A 22,362-nucleotide genomic window follows, 5' to 3' on the forward strand; every position below is an offset into this window, starting at 1 on the left:
CACAAAAGCAAAGAAATGCAGAGAGTCCATTTATTACAACCCATTGTGGGTTTGTTTTTAGAATTAGCCATATTCTGCCTTCAGTCATTCTGGCTACAGAACTATGCACACATATGGTCCTCATTTTCTGCTTAGAGTAATCTAAAATATCAAGGCACAGCATGGAAGGCAAAGGAATGTGTTCGACTTCAGCTGTACATTTTCTTGATTTTGTCAAATGCTTAATGTAATTTGTATTCATCTTTGTGGTTTAATTCCAACATGTGTCACTGCTATGACATCATGTCTGCAGCTGTGCCAGGCTTACTCATATGTCCACGAACCCATTGCGATTTTAGTGAATGGTGTAAACTCACTGCATATGTGGCAGTTGCCATTGTGGTGATATTGTGCAGGGGAGTGCACTTTTTGTAACATGAGAGGAACAAATGGAATCAATATTGTAAAAGAGGGAAGACTGGCACTTGTAGGTAAAGCTTTAATTTTGTATGTGTACATTTGTTTGATGTCGGGTCAGTTAGTTTTTTAAAAAGTTTATATTTATTAGGAAATAGGTAAGTGTTTAAATCAGTGATTATGTGTGAAATATTCTACATTTTAATCAACCACCTCATAATTAATTAATTATATTAAATAGTATTTCAATCATGCAAGGCAATATGTTGTTGCCATTTGCTGCCTAGAAATCATCTGATCAGCACCCCGGACAGAAACTCAGGTTCACATTGTTTTTTAAAAATTTTGTAGCATTTAATTTAAATCCGTGAAGTCTAAATGTGCAAATGTTAAAAGTCTCCAAAGGGACAGATTACAAAGCCAAATCTTCCCTAACAACAGGGCGGAACATCGGGCTTTTATTTCAGTGTCATTAACATAAAACGAACCAGCCGATGAGAGCAGAAGAGGGAGGTTTGTTTGCTGGGCCTGAAGGTCTCTCAAGGTTGAAAGTGTAGGAATAGACACTGAATTAGTTGCATTTTTCTGAATAAAAATATTATTGTGACCTCTCTGCAGTAGGAACTGTAGCTTTCTGTGTGTTTAGACAGTGCCTAGCCCATTGCAATCACTACTGGAATATAACAATACAGGAGAGATTTTCAAAAGACACAAATGGCTGGGAGATACTTAGGCACCTAAGCCTTGAGTTTAAGTGCCCAAATACCAGTTTTGGATCTGCTGGGATCCACAAAACTTTCACCAAGCCGTGTAGGCTCCTAAACTCATTTTGCACCCAAGCTTTCAAAGTCAAAATTCCCTTGGCACCTATGTTCCGGCCTCTGGGCATGTGTACTGTTGCCTCCCTCTAGCTGACCAGACATGTATCTCCTGCCTAAGCCCCTGAGTAATTCACAAACCAGGGAAGACAGGCATTCAGCTGCCTAAGTCGCATGTGGGGCCTGCAATAATGGGCATGCTCAGAAGTTGCTTACCAGCTCAGGTGCCATTCAAAATCTGATTGGAGGAGGAGGAGCAGCCACCCACCTCCTTATCAGGTTTAGCCCTCTGGATAGAGTACTTGGCTGGGATGTAGGAGGCCCAAGTTCAATTTCCCCCTCTCTATCAGAAAAGGAGAAGGGAGGCCCTGTTCAAATCCCACCTCTCAGAAGAGTGCTCTAACTGCTGATCTATGGGATACACTGGTGTGGGGGTCCCACAATGTCCACTGTGGATAACTAATGAAAAGTGGTTGGAGCAGCTTTCTAGGTGGGTGCTCTCAGCACTGGGCTACAGAGTCATTACTATTCTCTGTGGCCCAATGACTATTTAAATATTTATCCACAGTGGAACAGTCATTGGGATACAGAGAGCATGACACTGTAGCCTGGTGATTGGGGCACCTATCTAGGAGGCAGGAGACCCCAGGGTCTAGTGACATTGTTCCCATCACTCTTTCATTAGTTATCCACAGTAGAACTGGGTCTCTCACATCCCAGGCAAGTATTCTAATCACTGAGCTAAAAGTTGTTAGAAGGCATTACTGCTGCTTCCTCCAGAACCAATAAATATGGTCAGAGTTAAGGGTAGCCATCTGTTGTTCAGGATTAAATGTGGAGCTATGTGGGCTAGTCGAGAAGCAGAAGAGGAATTAATGAATAGCTTATAGATTGCGTGTTAAATGACATAACCCCAGAAAAAAGAGGAAATATGTTTTGCATTGATGGGATATGCAGTCTAGTCACCTTAATGTAAAGTTAATGGGTTTTATTTCTGTGGGAACAGAAATATAATATGAACATTTCCAAATTTAATTATAGCTCTGTTTCAATCACGAATGACTGAATCAGATTTTATTGTGAAAATGAAATGCATTTAGTCATGATCACAAAAAGTCTCCAGGAAGGTTGAGCAAAATCAGCTTTTGTTCCAAAGAGAATTTACAGTAATGTGGCATTGACTTTTCTGCCTCCCCCCAGTCCCTCCATTTCAAACTTCATAGATAGGAGTACATGGAAAATGTAGCTCAGTGTTAAATGACCTGAGAAAACAGGGACAGAAGAGGAAAGGACAAGATAATTTCACTTGTATAAGTGAGCAGACAGAAAAACCAATAACCTGGAGATCAATTGAGCAAACAGAGACAGAAACAAGAACAAAAATGAACAAGGGTAGAGAGCTCTGCCCAAGAATTAGGGGCCAGTTTGAAATATTTGTATAGAAGATATTGCTCAAGATAATTATTTTTTCAAACATTTACTTAAGGTGTGAGATTTTTATCCATGCCTGTAAATCACTGAAATACTAAACAATAAAAAATTGTTTCTTTATCCTAGAAAGGAAATTTATCCTCTGATATAAATTTTGATCAAATCCAAATCTCTCTCTTTCCATCCCACTCTCTTTTAAATACATTTTTAGGCCTGATTTTCCACTGGTGTAAGTATGTATAGCTCCATGACTTCAGTGGTGCTCCACTGTTCGATACTAATTGAAGATCTGACCTTCTGTAAGTATTTAGTCATGGTGAAAGGTGTCATATTGAAAGCTCTGGAGGCTAAAGTTCTCTATTTGCCCACAGAACAGGTATACAGCATTGGCAATTCAGACTTTCCCACAATGAAAGCAATCAAAAGCAAACAGTGAGCAGAAAAAGCAGATACCCTGAGATACAGAGGATCATTCTTTTCGATTTATAAAACAACTATATTTCTTCATTTCTGTTCGGTTTTTGACTTCTTCCGAGTTTGCCAAATACTGCCAGTTATGGTGGCTTTTAAAACGTTCATCTTGTGCTTTGGGAACTGATCTGAGACACAGCTACAAATGAACTCCTGTTTCATATTAGATGAAGAATTAATTCATTAATTGAATGCCAACGTTGTGCAAGAAGTCACTCAAAAGTCAGGGAAAAAAAGTTAAAGTGCCATGCACAACCTTTGTGCAAATGGGTCATGATGCTGTCTTTAATTTTCATTTTGGAAATAAGGTGCAATTTTCTTTTAACAGGGAGGGTAATCAACAATTGGAACAAGCTACTTAGTGATGTGATGGATTCTATATTACTTTACATCGCTGCATCAAGACTGGATGCTTTTCTAAAAGAGCTGGTTGAGCTCAAACAGAAGTTATGGGCTTGATGCAGGAATGGCTTGGTGAAATGTTGTGCCCAGAGTTATGCAGGAGGTCAGACTCGATAATCATTAATGGTCCCATCTGGCCTTAAAATCTATTGATCTTGTGCTGTAGTTAGTTTATAGTTTGAGAAGTCAAATACTATATCTCATACAGACGTTTTCTATATTTTGATGAGCACATTAATAGCATGCTGTATTTCCTCCCACCCCTTGTTTTATATTTGAATCTGTAGTGGCTCAGTTTGGGGGCCCTCCTACTCTGAGTCCTCGGAAGGCCACACCACCTCACTATGTCACTGATACGTTGGCTGCTGTGGGGAACTGAGCGGTCTCCACTTGCAGCTGAGGCCCAGGCCTGTGCTCAGGCTGGGCAGGAAACAGTCAATTGGCCCCAGCCCTGGATCAAGGCCGGGCAACAAAGAGTCTGAGGCTCAGGATTCTGGCATGGGGAAGGGGAGACTGCCACCCCCGGGTTGGGGTGGCAGGGTGGACACAGGCCCTCCTGCTCCACTGTGTCTCGGCCCAGGGCCCTGACAGTGACAAAGCGCTTTGTCACTGGGTCAGCGGGGATCCACGTCACAACATGCTGATTCACCCTCTGTCAGTGTTGTGGCCAGACAGGGGTCTGCTACCCCTGGGCCACTTTCACACTCCCCTTCTTGGTGTACCTGTTGCCGTGAGGAGGGGTCGAGGTTGACGGCGGGTCCCGGGACCACGAACAAATCTCTGGGGATCTGGTCATCTTCTCCCTCTGGTGTCAGGTCCAATGGCAGTCTGGATGGTCTGGGCCAGTTGTCTGTTTCCTCCTGGCCTGAATCAGCTAGCAGCCCCGATGGCCAAGGCCAGTCCTCTGCTTCTTCGGCACCCTCCACCGCTTCCCAGCTCAGGAGGCCACAGGAGGCATCTGGTGTCTCCGGTGGTTGTCTCCCTACTGAGCTTTCTTGGCCACCTTTTATACTTTCTGCCTTCCCACCCCCCTCCTGGGGGAGGGGGAACTAGACCCTGGTTCCACCCACCAGGGGTCAGTGTGGGGACCCTCCCGTTAGGGGTCCCCAGGAGGCTATCCCACCTGACTACAGAATCACTGAAATTCAATGTGTGCTGGATACCTAATTCCATTAGAAAATCCCATTTATTTAGGCCAGTGTTTTCAAAGGTGGCCTTTGATTTTGAGTGCCTCACTTTTTTTGGATGCTGAGGTTCATACACCCTTCTATGGCCCACTCCAGGAAAGCATCCCTTTTGAGGAAAGCATTTAAGCACATGCTTAAAACTCACTGAAGCCAATGGGACTTAAATACTTGCTTACAGTTTAGAAAATTCTTAAGTGCTTTACCAAAGAAGTGCGTATATTGCTGGGATTTGGATCAAAATTTGAATCTGTTTCCCCCACCCCATCCTGCCTCCTCCTCCCTTAATTTGCATTTGTATGCCCAAATTGGAAAGCCAAAAGTTAAGGGGTGAAATTCTAGCCCCATTCAATGGGAGTTTGACCATTGACTTTGATGGGGCCAGGCAGGGGCAGATTACCACAAGGGATTTAGGGGCTGCAGCCCAGGGCCTCAGGCTAAGTGGGGCCCTGCAGGCCAGATGCGGCCTGCTGCTTTTTTTCATCTGGCCCATGGCAAGTCTCCATGCCGCAGGCTGGACACCAGTCCCTGAGCCTTGGCGCCCCTCCCTCTCCCGCGGGGCTGGAGCTGTGAGCACCAGCTCACCAGCATGGCCCTGCGGCCCCTAGGGGAGGGGCATTCAGGGAATCTCTGCATGGGCAGTGTGCACTGTGCAGAGTGGGCCTAGGAGCTGGAAATGCCTGCTACCTTGAGGAGCAGAGCAGTGCGGAGCCAGGGCAGGCAGGGATCCTGCCTTAACCCAGCTGTGCCGCCCAAGGTAAGTGCCTCCCGGCTGGAGCCTGTACCCTGCACTGCAACCCCCTACCCCAGCCCGGAGACTCCTCCTGCACCCAAACTCCCTCCCATACCCCACACCTCCACCTGCATGCCAACCCACTGTCCCAGCCCTGAGCCCCCTCCCACATCCAAACGCCTACCCACAATCCACACCCAAACCTCCTGCCACACCCCAACCCCCTGGCCCATCCCTGGCCCCATCCCTCCCAGCTGGAGTTGTACCTCCTCCCGCACCCCAATCCTCTGCCCCAGCCCTGAGCCCATTCCTGCACTCCAAACCCCCAGGGACCCCACAAAATCTAATAGCTCCAGGCCCACAGGAAAGTTAATCTGGCCCTCAGGCCAGAATTTCACCCAAGATCCCCCAAACCAGAACCAACCACTGAAAATATTTGCATTAGACATTATAGATGACATTATAGGGTTTCTTTTCTCTAAGATAGCTATTTTAATAATTTTGTTAGCAACCATGGAAAATACATTCTTTTGAACCAGAAGCATCAAAGCCTTATATGCAATTCTGAGAAAAACAACAAATAGTAATTTTATTTATGAAGCACCCCCATGCCACAAAAGTTCTTGGGATGCTGAAGAATCGTAGAAAAAAATTTCGTTCGTTAATAAAAGAACACCTTGACCTCAACGACATTGCAGACAAGGTGGGTAAACAAACAAAACAATAAAACAGCAGTGGTAGAATGAGGCTGTTAATGGCCCACGTATGTCTTTGAAGGAGAGTTACCCTTCTATATCATGTTGTACTTTCAATGCACTGATTTATATGTAGTTCTCAAAATGCTATATATCTCAAAGATGGATAAGTACAAGTGCTTACCCATGAGTAGCCAATTTCCCTAGGAAAAGTTTCCCTAAAGGGGAATGTTGGTTGAATGAAAGCAGGAAAAGGAGGAGTATGCCTTTTCCTAGATTCCATATATTTGAGGGACATGTAGAATTGGGTCAGTTTTGGGGAATTGAGGAGGCCCAAGTGAAGCACTCTAGGTGATCACAACAGACATGATGGAACATGAAGAATTTATCGTTCTAAGTTGTCAGTTAAGATGTACAAGTGGCATGTAATAGTCTAATATGTAAACAGTGTGGTACCTGTCCCTTCAACATTTATTCCTATTAATATTCCTCACTCATGCAATTAGTCCTGCAGATTACAGTGGGAATCTGCAAGTAAATAAGGATTGCGGGTTCAGATCCATTTTTTTTCTTTTAACAAAAAATTAACAAATAATTGCTCAATCGCTTGAACACACGGAAGTAGGCAATTTATAAATATGAAGGTGGTGCACTCTTTAAAAATAATGTATTTTGCTATAAACCAGTTAAGATGCACTTAATGAGTCCCCAAGTCTTTGGGCTCTCTCTGCTCTTACTTGTTTCATTTAGTCACATTGAGAATCAATAGGAACATATATCATGTTATGCACCCAGTAATTGATTGTAGTGATCTGTTTTATTCCAGATGAAGAGGCCTTGTTGAAGGGAGATGCATTTTACAATAAGTGGTTCTGACTTCCAGGCAGCTGCTGCTAATGCCTCTCAGTGAGTAATGCTATATAAATGGAAATGGCCTTCTTTCATGCAATTAAAGAAGGTGCAAATATAAACTTTACTGAAGCTAAATACCGTGAAACTTTCTTATAATGCTTCTGAATTACAACATCAAAACATCAGACAACTTTAGACCTGATTTAGAATTCATGCATTAGAGTTTAACACTCAGATGCATAAGGTCACTGTTTGTCTTTCTCCTACTGCTGTGCAAGTGTCCAACCTAATGTGGCATATGTACTATACAACATTGAATATGAAAGAGGTAATGAGCAACATTCTAATGCAGATATTAGAGCAGGTGCCAGTAGGAAGCACTACAGCAATGGTTGCAAAACTGCTGCCATTCAAGCTTTCAGAATATTGACCTTTAGCTCTGAATTTTGCCATATCTGGCTTCTTGTCTGAAGGTAATTTTTCCTGGAAAGCTGAGCACATTCCCTTCAGAATTTTTGAATTAGGAGAGTCAGGAAGATATATTTTTCACATTTTAAAAAAAATTCCCATATTTGCTTTGTGACGGGATAACACAGAGCAGCTAAATCGTAAAACTTTATGTTTTGCAGGGCATAATCCCTCAGGAATATCATGCATTTTGGACAGTTTGAAAATATTTGACTGTAAATCCCCAGGAGATCATTGGAATTGTCTGGGCAAGCACAACTCTGCAGCAGGAGATTGGAGGAACAGAAGAGAGCTCAGTGGAAAGGCTGGCTTGACTGTCATCCTGGACTATGCTCCTAGCATCTTCATTTCTTGTGTACCCTTTCCCTGCTGTGCCTGCCAAGAGAAGCTTCCTGCCCCACCCCTTGCAGAGATTCTTCTGCTAGCCAACACAGCTCCTCCTCTACCTGCCCAGCACAGGGCTATGTCCTCCTCATTGCAGCTCCCCTAGGTCTCTAACTATAGTTCCCCAAAGCAGAGCTTTCTTTGTCTCATCATCTACTTTGGGGATGGTAGAGCTTTTGCCTTGACTAGAGGTGAGGTGCTTCTCCATCCAAACTGTGTCCTTACTATGGTACTGAATTAGCCAAAGTTTTTGTTTACAGGCGACTGGTGCTGCTACTAACTTGGACCGTTGCTGCTGATGAAGGGACAAATTCTGCAACCTTTCCTCATGTAACCAGGGTCTGAAAGAGCTCTCTCTGGACTTCTAGTGATGTGCTGGGGGAGAAGACATCAGGAACAGACCTTATTTGCATAGACACACCCATTCTACCTAGGTGTGCAGCATGATGGAGCCTCTTTGCCCAAATGATCACTTTTGGTGGGTGTTGGAAGGCAAGTCACTTTGTTATTGGGTACAGGGGTGATAACGTGTTTTCATCCTTGCAAGCAGAGGCAGGATGAGCTCCACCTTGACATCTGGTGGTGAGTTGTGGCAAGTTGTGGAAAAGAACTTCAGGGGCTGATCTCATTTGCATAGGCACACCCACCCCGCCTAGCATGAGCTCATAGCTGCCCAAATGGTCACGTTGGCTGCTGTGGGATCCCCAGTGTCTCTGTTATTGGGGCAGGAAGAATAAATTGTTATTATCTTGATTATGTGAATCAAGGACAGTGGAACTGTACTTGACCTTTTATTATGATGGAGGGACTCGCCATCACCTAAGTAGCACTTGCTAGGGAAGGGATATGGGTTCCAAAACTCAGTGAATTGAGAGAGGCTGGGCATAGGTATTAGTGCTTAGTGGTGTGGGTCCTTTGTGAGGGCTGGAAACATTAATTGTATCTCCTTCTCTCTCTAGAGCTAATTTTAGGTCTGTTAGGAGTCTAGCTACAGGTGCTGAGTTGAATTCACTTTGGGCTTATGGTGCACCAGCACTGAGGCTCCCATTACTACAAACTGAAATCACTAAAGAGCTAAAATTACTAAGAATTGTATTAAATAGTGGGGAGCCTGATGATATTGCTGGACAGTGAGCGGAGCGGAGTAGTTCGTGGGACAGCTGGAGCAGCTCATGGACTGGCTGGTGGAACTGTTCACGGGATGGCAGGAGCTGCTTGCGGGACGGAGTGGATCAGAGTGAAGCCCTATGGAGCAGTGGGGCAGTAAGCTTTGGATCATGTGAGGTGCCCCTTACCTCTCTCCCTCCCCCCCACATTTTCACCCAGACTGGGGAGTAACACTCTGTAGATGAACTTTTGAACTCTGGGGCTGGGCTTTTGGCTTGTTGGACTTTTGGGACTTTGGGTGATTTCTGGGTTGCTGGACTCAAGAGATGTTTGGGTTGTTGGACTCAGGAACCAGAGGGAAAGGACACGGCCCAATTTGCTGGGGTGGGTCTTTGCTCATGGTTTGGTTGATGAACCCTAGTTGTGGTGTTTTCCCAATTTAATGCTGATGTCGTTTACCTCATGTTATTAAAGATTTTCCGCTACACTGAGACTCTGTGCTTGCGAGAGGGGAAGTATTGCCTCTTTGAGGTGCCCAGAGGTGTGTGTAAGATTTTCCCAGGTCACCGGGTGGGGGCTCGAGCCGGTTTTGCATTTGCTTTGTTGAGAGGGAACCCCTGTGTACTGAACCCGGCCCTTGCTGCTATCAACTCAACCTGGCAGAAGGGTTACATCCTTGTTGTGTGAATCAAGCGAAGCAGAACTGTGCTTTGCATGCCCTGATTGAAGGGGTCACCCTCAACTGAATTGTGCTTGCTAAGCATGGGGTAGGGATGCCAAAGCCCCATGGAGAGGAGAGATGTGGAAGGGCGGATAAGGGCTGGGAGTTTGTACTTGGTGGTGTGGCATCTGACTAAGGGTCCAGACAGCATTTAACCCTTCCCCTTGCTACTGTTTAATAACGGATCTGATTAAGACTCAATGGAGAGGCTTTTCTTGTGGATCACTAGAGCTGACATCATTGCTAGCTAGGTCTAAGCATTAGAACTGCTATGGGGCAGGGTCTCTGGTGAAAAAGTCTACCCAGCCTGTACTAGCAGTGAGGCTCCATCACTAACTGCTGAAATCACTGAGAGCTGTGTTAAGTGGTGGGGCTTCAAGACATTCCAGAGGTTGCAGTAGAGAAGGCAGTGATGGAGTAAGTGATGGTGGAGCAGCTGACAGTGCCTTGCTCCCACCCACCTGGGATGGGATGTGAATGCACCTGTGAACTCTGGGGCTATGTCTATGTCCCTCCACCGATCGATGCACCGGGGTCCGATTTAGCGGGTCTACTGAAGACCCGCTAAATTGACGGCAGAGCGCTCTCTGGTCAACCCTGGTACTCTACTGGGAATGAGAGGAATAAGCATCTCCCGTTGATCTAGCATGGTGTAGACACCGCAGTGTACTATTCAGTGTGAGTAACGGTTGCAGAGCCAGGTCCTATCAGCAGGAAAGAGGGAGGGTCAGGGGCACCAAAACAGGCTAAAATAATATTGAACACTTTTAAGGTACAGTAAGGTTGGCCTATTATTCTCTATGCCGCATCCTAAGCCAAATTATCATTTCAGATGCCCTTTAAGCAGGCATCATTTCTGGGGTATTAGCTAACGCTTTCGCCAGGGTTATATGATACAACGTTAAAATGGATTTACTGTAACCATCTGAAAAACAAAATAGTTTTCCTGAAATGCCTGGACCAAATGCTCCTGTCGCTAGGACAAGAGTAAAATTTCTGCATTAGTGTTGTGATTGGAGAAATAGAATATTACTGACCCCCAGTCAGAAAGTTCCATTCATGATCATGGATATAATCTTCATTGCTACTGCACTTGAAACTCACGTTGATTTCAGTGCAGGGGTGTTTAAGGTCTGAGGTGGCTGCAGATTGGGACGCAGAATTAGAAAATTATTTCATCACTGAAGTGCCAATCATGGCAGTGGTAACAAAACAAAAATGTGCAGATTTGCATAGTGAATGAGGTAAGATTGCACATCTGCTTTATATTAATGCAGCTGTTAAGAACATTGTGATTAGGCTGATAGCAATGCAAATGCAGATGCTCTCCTAAGCTTAGTAGGAATAATCCAATTATGTAGCCCATTTGAGCCTGTCTTCTATCACAATATCTAGTGAGTTAAATTTCTCAGTATCCAACTGGTGTATCTGCTTTATTTTGGCGATGAGAAGCATACCTTTTTTAGAATCGGCTTTCTCTTTGCAGTTATAAAACCTCTTGGTCGTTCAGTGGCATTTCACCTTGCAAAACGTTCCAACTATGATGCTTCTTACATAGATCAAATTCTGAACAAATGCCTGATTATCCAGTCCACTTTTTTCTCTCTTCCCAACAGAGAACTCAGACTTTTTTTCCCTCCCCAGTATAGTATTATGGTGCGCTCCAATATATAATCTTGGTGTTAGATGTTACTAAAATTCAGTCCCTTGCAGTAAAGTACTAGTCCTTTGATGTCTGCTTTGATGTGCTGGACCCTGCAATTTATTTGAAGGGTGCAAATACCAAGAAGAGAAAGTATAGAGGTTTTAGCTAGGATGAATAGGGTTAAATTTAAAGAACGGAAATTTTAAAATCAATATTAGAACAAACTTCCTGACAACATGATGAATTAGACTGTTGGATAATCCAAAGACATGGAGGGAGAAGTGATGAATCTGTATATGCCAGACAAAGACCAAGAAAGTTGCTTACATACAAGGACTAAGATTTTCAAAAATGGGCACCTAAAGTTAAGCTTCCTCATCCATATTTGGGCACCTATATAAGAACCCTGATTTTCAAAGGTGCCGAGCAACTAAGAGCTGGGAAGTGCTAGGTGCTCAGGATTTTGAAAAAAATGAGGCTCCCTTTCACCAAAAGAAGTTGGTCCAATACAAAGATATTACCTCACACACCTTGTCTCACCAAAGTCAATACTTCATTGGATCAGATCCTGCTTTCATTTATACTGGTGTAAATCTGGAGAGCCACCACTGACTTCAGTGGACTCATTCAGCACTATACAAAGCAGCAGAAATAAGAGCAGGCTTTAATCCATTGTGCTTAATTTATATCCTACCATCTGCTAAATTATGAGTTCTTAAAATGACCTGGTTCTCCAGTAGACATAAGCAAAAAACAAACACGCTAAGCTACAGGTTTGTCAATAGGGCTGAATGGCTCATTAGATTTATGAAATTTCAGAAATACGTTTTGTTAGCTTAGAGCAACTGTGACACATGTGAGACAATTGTCTGTCATTGTATAAAAGGTATACATAGCTGAAAAGCTGGGTGTATATATAATGGGAACAGTGATGAAAATAAGGGGACCCGCACTAATACTGCTTATCCCAAAGGTAAAAGTTGACATTCTTATTTTCCTTTATTTTCTAGGATAAAAGGAAAGTGAGTGGTAGGAAAAGTAGCAGCAGGATGCCCCCTGCTGGACAAACTGAGCCAGCTGCTTTTGAACAAGTGACAGCGGAAGGTATATAGGCTTGTGTGTCAGAAAGCAAAATCCCAACATCCATCTTATCAATACCCACCCAGTAGTGGTTGTTGCATGTTACTAAGAGGGTTTTGGATGATTTTTTTTATTCACTTTTGTAATTATTTTTCCTTATACTATTTGTAAGCCAATGCTGTAGATTTCCATATTTGATAACAAACTCTGAACCTAAAATCACCCAGCTCAGATTGTCTGCTTCTAGGAACCACAATATTCTTTCTACTCTACATCTGGTTACTGTAATACTGTAATAAGTAATATAGCCTTGTGGAGGATTCCTTCTCCTCCCCTGTATTACTGCTGCTGAGAATTGCATTAGGCAATTGAGCAATAGGTATTCTTCATTCTGAGCCAGAATTGATACAATGCCCCAGCACGGTGTTAGGGGACACTGCTGTGGGTATTGTGATTATTCAGATGAGAGAAAATAGGGCAATACCACTTGTGGCCATTAAAACTTGGAACACAGAGAAGGAGTTTTTCTTCCCTGTAATCTTCCTACTACCCCCACTGTAGAGCTGAAGAAGAGCTCTGTGCAAGCTCAGAAGCTCTCTCACCAACAGAATTTGGCCCAGTTCAAGATATTACCTCACCAACTTGTCTTTCTGGTAACAACAGTTCAAAATAAGGTCACAGCAATGCTACCTGATGAGCATCATGTACTGTGGCATGACAAGTTCCTTCTGCTGTATTACCTGTGAACATAGTAGAACCTCAAAGTTACGAACACCTCGGGAATGGAGATTGGTCATAACTCTGAAATGTTTACTTGTGGCACCTTAGAGACTAACCAATTTATTGGAGCATGAGCTTTCGTGAGCTACAGCTCACTTCATCGGATGCATACTGTGGAAACTGCAGAAGACATTATATACACAGAGACCATGAAACAATACCTCCTCCCACCCCACTCTCCTGCTGGTAATAGCTTATCTAAAGTGATCATCAAGTTGGGCCATTTCCAGCACAAATCCAGGTTTTCTCACCCTCCACCCCCCCCCCCCACACACACACAAACTCACTCTCCTGCTGGTAATAGCCCATCCAAAGTGACCACTGTCTTTAAAATGTGTATGATAATCAAGGTGGGCCATTACCAGCACAAATCCAGGTTTTCTCACCCCCCCACCCCCCTCCAAAAACCACACACACAAACTCACTCTCCTGCTGGTAATAGCTTATCTCTCTGGTCACGCAATCACAGACATGAAGGTCGCTATCTTACAACAAAAAAACTTCAAATCCAGACTCCAGCGAGAAACTGCTGAATTGGAATTCATTTGCAAATTGGATACTATTAATTTAGGCTTAAATAGAGACTGGGAGTGGCTAAGTCATTATGCAAGGTAGCCTATTTCCCCTTGTTTTTTTCTACCCCCCCCCCCGACGTTCTGGTTAAAATTGGATTTATGCTGGAAATGGCCCACCTTGATTATCATGCACATTGTAGGGAGAGTGGTCACTTTGGATGAGCTATTACCAGCAGGAGAGTGAGTTTGTGTGTGTGGTTTTTGGAGGGGGGTGGGGGGGTGAGAAAACCTGGATTTGTGCTGGAAATGGCCCACCTTGATTATCATACACATTTTAAAGACAGTGGTCACTTTGGATGGGCTATTACCAGCAGGAGAGTGAGTTTGTGTGTGTGTGTGGGGGGGTGGAGGGTGAGAAAACCTGGATTTGTGCTGGAAATGGCCCAACTTGATGATCACTTTAGATAAGCTATTACCAGCAGGAGAGTGGGGTGGGAGGAGGTATTGTTTCATGGTCTCTGTGTATATAATGTCTTCTGCAGTTTCCACAGTATGCATCTGATGAAGTGAGCTGTAGCTCACGAAAGCTCATGCTCAAATAAATTGGTTAGTCTCTAAGGTGCCACAAGTACTCCTTTTCTTTTTGCGAATACAGACTAACATGGCTATTACTCTGAAATCTGAAATGTTTGTTACTCTCAACAAAATGTTATGGTTCTTTCAAAAGTTTACAACTGAACATTGACTTAATACAGCTTTGAAACTTTGTTATGCGGAAGAAAAATGCTGCTTTCCCTTTATTTTTTTAGTAGTTTATGTTTAACACAGTACTGTACTGTATTTGCTTTTTTGGGGGGTCTCTGCTGCTGCTTGATTGTGTACTTCCAGTTCCAAATGGGGTGTGTGGTTAACTGATCAGTTCGTAACTCTGGTGTTCGTAACTCTGAGGTTCTACTGTAGTATTTTGATAAAATGCAGTCAAGATATTCAGTATCAACCTGTAGAGCTTGTGGGTGGTTGCAATTACAGTTTGTAAACAGTGTGTGGTTTGTAGTGCAACTGATTTGAAGCACCACTTGTCCTTAAACTGGCTAGCTATTTTTTCACTTTATTCACTCAGAAATTGATTTTTAAAAGACTCATTAAGTCTATACACTTAAATGGATTCTACCCACAGCATAACCAGGGTGTAGAAATAGTGTTAGTCTTCCCTCACTGCCCTTTTCGGACCCACATTGAGGCCTAGTGTAGATCAGACACTTTAGAGGAAATAGAGGCATTGGCTTCTGGAGCTAGTTAGGTTCTCTTTGTTGATTTCAGGTTTATTACTGAAGTATGTAGTGGTAGATGTGAAAATAAGCCTTCTCACTGGAGGTTGATTGTATTGCTGTGTAAATGGACACAACCACCAGGAAGAAGGATTTTGCTCTCTCTCATGCTCATTAGAGCAAACCAGTTGCAAGCTACTAGGTAAGAAGTAGAGACGGACTCACATGGGTAATACCAGATCTGACCTCTCTGGACTTGGAGAATTTCAGTGGTGGATATGTACTTTCCTATGCTAGTAAGAATCTTCATTAAGTACCAGGACACAAATTCTGCCTTCAGATTTGGGCATGCAGCTCCCGTGGCAGTCACTGGGAGTTGCACAGGCATATCCAAAAATAGAATATGGCCACTAGAGATTTCACAGTGTCTTTAGTATTCTGAGAAATGTAATGTATTATCACAGCCCTTATCGACCTTTTCCTACTGGACACTCATCTGTTTGGACCCACATGCTGGCCCCATGTGCTTCTAAGCTTCCTTGTGTCACTGCAGGCTCCAGCCACCGTATCTAGCTCTAGCCTCTCTGGCACACTTCCTAGGCACAGACCCTGATATCCCTTTTGAGAAGTAAAACTTCACAGCCCAGCTGGTCTAGGACCCAAGGTCAATGCTGACTCCTCAAGAATCCCAGTCATTTAAGCATACCCTTTCCTAGAGCTCCACCCTTGTGAGCACTCTGGTATACAGTTTACCCCTTGAAGGACACGTGGTAGTCAAAGCAAATAGACACAGACTTTGCAGAAGGATTTCTAAAGACAATGATTACTTTAGTCAGCATAAGAAAAATACATACCATTCCCTGCCTCAGTTTCCTTACCACTTGAGTGTCCTCTGAAATTTGGTCAGAATCGTTTAGGGGGCCCAGGATCCTTTTTCTCTCTTTTTCTTCTTTCATATGACTTCTCCTTTGAAACATGGAATCTTCTTTTCTGACCCCTGCAACCAGTGTCCTTCAGCTCAACCAATCTGATAGTCAAAAATGTTTCCTTCTCCCTCAGGAAACTTGTCCCTTTGTTCCTCCCCTCAAATCTTCTCAGCCTCTGTGATGTCAAAGGGCTATGCCAACACCTCAGTCTCTTCATTCTCCCCTTTGTCCACTCCTTCTTCTAGAGATCTGGAGAGAGCTGGTTGCAGGTCCCCTATTGTTCTGCCACAGTTTGGCCTGTTCCCTTGTTGATAGTCCTTAAGAACTGTCTCATTCAAAGACAGTGGTGTTGTAGCTGTGTCAGTCCCAGGATATTAGGGCTTACAGTGCTGCAGCGGTGGAGGGGCAGCTGTGTCGCTGTAGCGCTTAGTGTAGACGCTATCTATGCCAATGGGAGAGCTTCTCCCGTCAGCGTAGATACTCCACTTCCCCGAGAGGCGGTAGCTATGTCGACGTGAAAGCCCTCAGAGGCTGAGTGACTTGCATATACTGATCTAACAGCTCTATATCGATGGGGGGGGTGTGTCTCCCATTGGCATAGGTAGCATGTTCACTAAAACCCACGCCCCTGAGCAATGTAGTTATACCAACATAAGTTGGTAGCATAGACCAAGCCTTAGAGAGAGAAGGTGGGTGAGGTAATATCTTTTATTGGACCAACTTCCTTTGTTGAGTGAGACAAGCTTTTGAGGTTACACAGAGCTCTTCTTAAGGTCTGGGAAATTTAGGCCATGTCTAGGCTACCACTTTCCTCCCTGTAACTGGAGGAGATCTAACAGACCACTTCATCTTGAGTGGTCCCTGGAAATATGTGTTAACTACTTATGTTAAACAATCTCTTCCACTTTGTGTTTAGCTGTGACACTCTGAGTAAGTTTCTCAGGTCTGGTCTACACTACAGAGTTGGGTTGACATAAGGCAGATGTACATAAAGACCCCCATCTGTCAGCCTGGTGCAGCGGGGCTCCAGCTGTCAGTTTCCCACAATGCCCCACAATGCCATTTAAATCAGTGGAAGTGCTCCTGATGAGGATGCGCTCTGCTGACAGAAGGAGCTAGTGTGGAAATGCAAAACCGATTTAATTACTGCAGTGGCTATATGTCGATGTTACTTAAGTCAACTTAATTCTGTAGTGTGGACTTGCCCCCAGGGCTGAAGAAGAGCTCTATGTAGCTTGATAGCTTGTCTCTCTGACCAACAGAAGTTGGTCCAACAAAAGGTATTTTCTCATCCGCCTTGTCTCTCATTCAAACGCAGACATTCAGGTGCCCCTCCTCGTCTCCTTCGCACAAGGAGGGTCTCCGGAAATAAGTCAGCTATGAGACCAAGTAGGTAGCAATAGTAGTGAATGGGTAAACTGAGTCACATAATTTTCATAAAAATACTGACATTTCCCACATTCTTCCCAAGTGTTATGCACGAACGTGTGTATTTTGTTGGCTGGTATGGGAAATCTTACGTATAGCAGCTGCTGGTCAGCTATTCAGTTTTAAGTTAAGTCACAATATGTATCCTTGGCTTCAGATCGGCAGACTATAGCAGTCTGTTTTCCAGCACCTGCCTGGCCCTGCACAGTATACCTTCTGCATTTTAAGTGAAAGACCAGATGACTCTCATACTGTGAATTACTCTTCTCGTTACATGCTGTTGCACCAGAAGAGCTTGTCACCAGGATGTAAATAATTGTATTGATTTCTGGCTTGTATAGTTACCTTCTATAAGACAAATTAATTAAGACACAAATGACATTGGAACCTGAAACAAGAGATACCCCAATGTACTCTTTAAAACTGAATAGCCTCACACCATCTGCAAGTCAATTCCAATTTACTATGAGCCTGAAAACTACCTCGATGCTCTTTCATCAGGCTTTGTTCATTCATGCATTTCTTTCTTAAAGTATAGTTTTTATTAAAGCATAGTTTTATTAACTCACTCTGCTTAAATGGCGGATTTTAAAAGATATACAGTAAAACCAAGGTTTCAGAGTAACAGCCGTGTTAGTCTGTATTCGCAAAAAGAAAAGGAGTACTTGTGGCACCTTAGAGACTAACCAATTTATTTGAGCATGAGCTTTCGTGAGCTACAGCTCACTTCATCAGATGCATACCGTGGAAACTGCAGCAGACTTTATATATACACAGAGAATATGAAACAATACCTCCTCCCACCCCACTGTCCTGCTGGTAATAGCTTATCTAAAGTGATCATCAGGTTGGGCCATTTCCAGCACAAATCCAGGCTATTAATTTAGGCTTAAATAGAGACTGGGAGTGGCTAAGTCATTATGCAAGGTAGCCTATTTCCTCTTGTTTTTTCCTACTCCCCCCCCCCCCCCAGATGTTCTGGTTTAACTTGGATTTAAACTTGGAGAGTGGTCAGTTTGGATGAGCTATTACCAGCAGGAGAGTGAATTTGTGTGTGGGGGGGTGGAGGGTGAGAAAACCTGGATTTGTGCTGGAAATGGCCCAACCTGATGATCACTTTAGATAAGCTATTACCAGCAGGACAGTGGGGTGGGAGGAGGTATTGTTTCATATTCTCTGTGTATATATAAAGTCTGCTGCAGTTTCCATGGTATGCATCTGATGAAGTGAGCTGTAGCTCACGAAAGCTCATGCTCAAATAAATTGGTTAGTCTCTAAGGTGCCACAAGTACTCCTTTTCTTTTTAGTAAAACCAAGGGTTTTTCTAAGGGTTAGAATCAGTCACCCTTACTTGCATTGAGGAGTACCACATTTTGCAAGCAGTCCTACTGATGTCCATGAGATTGTTTATGGAACCAGAGTAACAGCCGTGTTAGTCTGTATTCGCAAAAAGAAAAGGAGTACTTGTGGCACCTTAGAGACTAACCAATTTATTTGAGTATAAGCTTTCGTGAGCTACAGCTCACTTCATCGGATGCATACTGTGGAAAATACAGAAGATGTTTATTTTTATACACACAAATAATGAAAAAATGGGTGTTTATCACTACAAAAGGTTTTCTCTCCCCCCACCCCACTCTCCTGCTGGTAATAGCTTATGTAAAGTGATCACTCTCCTTACAATGTGTATGATAATCAAGGTGGGCCATTTCCAGCACAAATCCATGGTTTAACAAGAACGTCTGGGGCGGGGGGGGGGTTGGAAGTGTTGGGTCATCCTTCAGGATAGGTTGTAGATCCTTGATAATGCGTTGGAGGGGTTTTAGTTGGGGGCTGAAGGTGACGGCTAGTGGCGTTCTGTTATTTTCTTTGTTAGGCCTGTCCTGTAGTAGGACAACCTATCCTGAAGGATGACCCAACGCTCTCACAAATCTTGGGAGACAGGCCAGTCCTTGCCTATAGACAGCCCCCCAACCTGAAGCGAATACTCACCAGCAACCACATACCACACAGCGGAACCACTAACCCAGGAACCTATCCTTGTAACAAAGCCTGTTGCCAACTGTGCCCACATATCTATTCAGGGGACACCATCACAGGGCCTAATAACATCAGCCACACTATCAGAGGCTTGTTCACCTGCACATCTACCAATGTGATATATGCCATCATGTGCCAGCAATGCCCCTCTGCCATGTACATTGGTCAAACTGGACAGTCTCTACGTAAAAGAATAAATGGACACAAATCAGATGTCAAGAATTATAACATTCATAAACCAGTCGGAGAACACTTCAATCTCTCTTTTCACACGATTACAGACATGAAAGTTGCGATATTACAACAGAAAAACTTCAAATCCTGACTCCAGCGAGAGACTGCTGAATTGGAATTCATTTGCAAATTGGATACAATTAATTTAGGCTTGAATAGAGACTGGGAGTGGCTAAGTCATTATGCAAGGTAACCTATTTCCCCTTGTTTTCCTAAGCCCCCCCACCTCTTCCTCAGACGTTCTTGTTAAACCCTGGATTTGTGCTGGAAATGGCCCACCTTGATTTTACACATTGTAAGGAGAGTGATCACTTTACATAAGCTATTACCAGCAGGAGAGTGGGGTGGGGGGAGAGAAAACCTTTTGTAGTGATAAACACCCATTTTTTCATTATTTGTGTGTATCACGAAAGCTTATGCTCAAATAAATTGGTTAGTCTCTAAGGTGGCACATGTCCTCCTTTTCTTTTTATGGAACCAGGTGCTTCTCATTATAAGTAAGGTACAATGAGATGTGGGTGAATTGGCTGTAGCATGTGGATTAATTATTAGCTGATGAGGCCTGTCATAAATATAAAGGGAAGGGTAAACCCCTTTGAAATCCCTCCTGGCCAGGGGAAAGCTCCTCTCACCTGTAAAGGGTTAAGAAGCTAAAGGTAACCTCGCTGGCACCTGACCAAAATGACCAATGAGGAGACAAGATACTTTCAAAAGCTGGGAGGAGGGAGAGAAACAAAGGGTCTGTGTCTGTCTGTATGCTGGTTTCTGCCAGGGATAGACCAGGAATGGAGCCTTAGAACTTTTAGTAAGTAATCTAGCTAGGTATGTGTTAGATTATGATTTCTTTAAATGGCTGAGAAAAGAATTGTGCTGAATAGAATAACTATTTCTGTCTGTGTATCTTTTTTGTAACTTAAGGTTTTGCCTAGAGGGGTTCTCTATGTTTTTGAATCTAATTACCCTGTAAGATATCTACCATCCTGATTTTACAGGGGGGATTTCTTTATTTCTATTTACTTCTATTTTTTATTAAAAGTCTTCTTGTAAAACACTGAATGCTTTTTCATTGTTTTCAGATCCAAGGGTTTGGGTCTGTGGTCACTTATGCAAATTGGTGAGGCTTTTTATCCAACATTTCCCAGGAAAGGGTGGGTGCAAGTGTTGGGAGGATTGTTCTTAAGATTCTGGGTCTGTAGTCACCTAGGCAAATTGGTGAGGCTTTTTACCAAACCTTGTCCAGGAAGTGGGGTGCAAGGTTTTGGGAAGTATTTTGGGGGGAAGGACGCGTCCAAACAGCTCTTCCCCAGTAACCAGTATTAGTTTGGTGGTGGTAGCGGCCAGTCCAAGGATAACGGGGGTAATATTTTGTACCTTGGGGAAGTTTTGACCTAAGCTGGTAAAGATAAGCTTAGGAGGTTTTTCATGCAGGTCCCCACATCTGTACCCTAGAGTTCAGAGTGGGGGAGGAACCGTGACAAGGCCTTAGCTGAAGTACTGTGTCAATTCAAGGTGCCACACTTTAGAAAAGATGTGAACAAATTAGAAAGAGTCCAGAGGAGAACAAAAATGATAAAAGGTTTAGAAAACCTGACCTACAAGGAAAGGTTAAAAGCCTGGGCATGATTAGTCTTGAGAAAAGAAGACTGAGGGGGACCTGATAACAATGACATGTATTTAAACACAGGCTGCATCCATACAGTCATGACAAACTATAATAAAAAGGCCAGTCTAGTGGTGTTTCAAGATTATCACAGATTGCAAATGTCACTATTGCCTCTATCAGGTATACGGGGATAGTTTTCCAAATAAAGGCATTTTATATCAAAAGGAAGGTATAATTTCCTTAAGTTCAGATAGTGGTTCTGTTTAAAACGGAAGAAATGTACTCCTAAATAATTTTTCTTAATTCAGTGTGGACTATAGAGTGTTCCTTGTCCTGTTACATTGCTTGCAGTTCACTAGAGGGAGGTATAGGAAAATAATTCAGAAAAGCTAAAGCAGAAACAGAATTGAAAATTAGATATCTATTTAAGCTGGTGCTTTGTGTGTTTTGGAAGACAACTGTCAGAGCAAAAATGTCAAATCAACTGGCAAGGCAAAGTAGACACTTCTTTTCCAATTCCCATCCTGACAATAAGTTTTTTGCAGTTGTCTCACTCAGTAGGGGGAAGCACATTAGATGAGTTCAAATACTATAAGTAGTTTTAGGCAATTAAAAAGTGTGCACAATTTTCTTCTCATGGAAGCCCTCTCATGAGCTGAGACATTCTAAATTTTCTTTCTTTGGACAGTATGTATTACCCTTTAAAGAGACCTGAGGTTGGCTTTTACAAAATAGCTGGGAATCAAATATAAATACAGCATCACTACATAGATTATATTAATCCTTTTCAGAATATGGCAGCATGCCAGCTTCTGGCATAATTTCCCCCTTATTCCTTCTAGGGAATGGATAACTCAGCATTTGTACAGCGCTTGTGCAAGGAGAAAGTTTTCTCTTCAGGTGAGGCATGGTGCTGGCATCTGCAGTTCAAGTATTCTTGTGTTGCCCTGCCAATGCAATCATTCTACACTGCTCTTTTTTAAAATTAAAGGGCAATTTGAGAGCAGTAGGTAGCTACTTAAATAAATAAACAAACAAATAAATAAATGGGGGGCGGGAAACAATGCCGGATTTAACTTGCAGCACAAACCCTATTTGTTCCAGTCCTGACACCAACAATAATCTTTTTAGAGTTAACTTTGAAAAGGGGCCTTAAAAACCCAACACTTCCCCTCCCCAGT

This window comes from Lepidochelys kempii, chromosome 1 (genome assembly GCF_965140265.1).
Source record: "Lepidochelys kempii isolate rLepKem1 chromosome 1, rLepKem1.hap2, whole genome shotgun sequence".
NCBI classification, from domain to species: Eukaryota; Metazoa; Chordata; order Testudines; family Cheloniidae; genus Lepidochelys; species Lepidochelys kempii.